The following is a 3,431-nucleotide window of genomic DNA, read 5'->3' as shown; positions in this document are numbered from 1 at the left end:
ATTGGTCACATATGTAGAGAATATCCAACAAAGTCAAAGGCACCAAGTAGTGAGTTTAAAAAAGAAAAAGGAAGGGAAAATGTTGAAGAATTCAAAGTGTAGATGAACAAGACATGGAAGAAGAAGGAATATTGTAGCACATCAAGTTTAGATGGGATCATTTCATCCAATGGATTAGGTAATCACACCATTCACAACTAGAAAATTAAGAGGTATATGTGGGACTTATATTTAAATGATATATCATGCATCACTTCCTAGGATTTAGTTCTAAAAAAATCATATATGCATGAAGATGCAAAGTATTGTTATAACTTAAAAGAAATCTATGAGTTTTCATGTCATTGTCGAGCATAAAAAGTTTCACCTAAGCTGTAAAGTGAAATCTAGTTGATGTTGAGCTATCATAAGTGATAGTGTTGGTTGAACTCATAGTGGTTGTCAAGCGTGAAGGAAATTATATGGAAGCTAAGTGAGTTATAATTGCTATTAGAGCTAAGATTATAGTTGTGCAAGCACTAAACATTAATTGTGAAGTTTTGAGGGCTATATGGTTGAATTTTAAATTCATTTGACATCATTAAAATTTGAAGAGAGCATGAATAGTTTAAGGTGAATTGGAGAAATTGTTCCAAACATTGGCAAACTAAATTCAACCATTATTCAACACCATTCATCAGATTTGTGAAGGTATTTATCATGTCTCGAGCTATGCAATTTGAATTTGTACAAACCCTAGGTATAAAATATGGCATCTAGTTCTTCTATTTCTAAGGTTAAAGAGGGAAAGGAAGTTTTGAAAGTCCAATTAATAAACAATGAGATTAGAAAACCAAAATTTAAAGCAATTTCTAACATTTCATGCAAACATAACCCATTTGGTGCATTATTCATGATACCACCACAATTTTTAATGATTCAAGATGTAATATATTGTTGCACATGTAAGGTGGGTAGCATAGGTGACATGGAGATAAAAGAAATTTATGGAAAATTGTGTGAGAATGGTGTAGTGAAAGAATAATTCAAGGTTGTAGAGAGAAAAGGGTTAACTCGTGACCTAGATTTTCTAAACGTGTTCAAAACAAAATGAGTTAAGATTGTTCTTAGTAGAATTCATGAAAATTCTATATGGTTGAAGGATGGCCCTATAAAAATCATCAAGAGGATTGTACAGAGGTTAACAAGGTATCTAAACCCTAGACAAACCTAAGACCATGAGAAGTGACTTGCAAAAGAAGTTATTGAGAAAATCATAGGAGCAATGTGGAATAAGAGAGGAATGACAATTGAAACCATCATAGATCCCCTAATTTATTTTTTGGTAAGGATAATTGCACATAAGTTCTTTCAATCTAATAGATTGAACAATGTACCTTGCATTGATGTTGATGTAGGCTACAAGATAGTCAAGAAGAATCATTCTCATGACCTTGTTAAGTTGCAATTACAAAAATTATCAAAAAAGTTGGGAGCCACAAGGAAAACCAAGAGTGCATAGTGCAAGTTTGGTTCAATACTTGTATGCATATTTTTCTATATGAAGAAAAAATTTCCTTCTTTTGGTAAAGTTTCATGGAAGAAAAATAGATCTATTGCAGTACAGATAGGAGAATACATTGAGAAACTTGGAGAAAACTTTGAATCTATAATGACTAGCTACTTTGAAGACTTTAAGAAGTCAATGAAATAAAGACATAGGATTCTAGTTTCACTAGTTGAGAAGCACTTCAATAATTTTTCCTTTCTAGTTGATACTAATTTCACATATGTAGAGGCTATAGTTCTAAGGGTGAGATGGTTAAAGCATCTAGGTTATGAGATAAAGGTGGATGAGGTATCTGTAGAAATTACCACTCTACTAGCTAAAGAAGTGGATAATGAAGCTACAAATGCTGGTAATTATGATATAGCCAAGTGAAAGATAACCATGGATTTGAAGACAACCTTTTTAATATAGAAAAAGAAAAAGAGAAAACTAAGAAGCTCAAAGAAAAATTTGGTTAAGGGACAAAAGAAAAAGAAGAAAATGATGATGATGATGATGAAGGTGAAGATGCACCTACCAAAACACCACTGGACATTACACAAGGTGAAGAGGAAGCCAATAGTGATGAAGGTTCCAAGGGAGAAGAAGCCAATGAAGCACCTATAGCCAAAGAAAAGAAGAAAAGAAAAACTAAAGCTCTATCAGTTAGCAAGCCAAAAAAGGTTGTAAAACCTACACAACCTAAGCCTATAGTTCCTACCACTAGGGCTAGCACAAAGGCTTCTACTAAGAAGGTTTAAGAAATGCAAAATCCAAAATGGAAGAGAACCAAGAAAACTACACATGAAGATGAGTTTGAGAAGAGACAAAGGAGAAAGTACATTTCTCCAATTGAATCAAATGAAGAGAGGATGAAATTTGATGAAAAAAGCCAATTTAAAGTGGTAAGTCAAAATCCTTCTTCTAATTTGGACTTGTGTGAAAATATAAAAAATAATGTTGACTTATTTGAATTCATACATGTTGAATTTGAAAAATTTAGAAATATTAAGATGAACCAAGTGTTAAAGTCAATATATGCCATGATGGCAACATTCAAGAAGACTCCAATTGAGCTTGCCAACTCTATACCTAAAATTTTATATGAAAGAGTTGAGAAAAAATGGTAATATAGTCTCATTGCAGAAAGGAAAATCAAAGAGAGTGCACTTGCTCAAGTGATGCAAAATTGGATAAGACCACAATTTCAAATGCCATTAACAAATATAAAGGAGTTTTGCTCCTAAATATAGAGCATTTAGTATTTTGTAGAAGGACATTCAGGGTGTTGTTCAGAAGTCCACTCAGATATGGAAGTTAGTATATGGACTGACAAAACCTAAGGAAATTGACCAGATATATGTTGAGGTAGGTAAAGATAAAAGTGAACAAGAAGAAACTAAGGTTACTAAAGATGAAACTAAGAAAGATGCACATGTGGAAGACACAAAGGAAAATGCATATACACAAGCAACAACTAAAGATGAGTAGTAAGAAAAATAGAGTATACTAGATATACAATGCAAAGTTGACATAGTGCAAGGTAGGAGAATCCCCAAAGGAGATGTCCTAGCCCCCAGCAAATAAACACGTAGCAAAAACACAACAAAAAGAAGCAATAACACAAGACCTGCTACCAAATCACAACACTTTATTTATAAAAATAACTGTTACATGCAATGTGCCAGGCTATAAGGCCTTCCCATTTATGGCCAAATATAATAGCAATTACAATAATAGTTTTGCAAGATCCCTCAAGTTCTAATCCAAACCTAGCTAGTCTAGATCCACACTCTAGTAGAAACCCCCAAGGAAGATCTCAACTTGTGCTTGCAAGCCCACCAAGAAATCTCATTGTTTTCCAAGCTATAGCTACTAGCTCTACTCCAACTTTATCCAAGAA

This window comes from Cupressus sempervirens, chromosome 7, assembly GCF_028749045.1.
Source record: "Cupressus sempervirens isolate cs-2001-9-10 chromosome 7, ASM2874904v1, whole genome shotgun sequence".
In the NCBI taxonomy this organism is placed as follows: Eukaryota; Viridiplantae; Streptophyta; class Pinopsida; order Cupressales; family Cupressaceae; genus Cupressus; species Cupressus sempervirens.
This window is presented reverse-complemented; position numbering follows the sequence as displayed.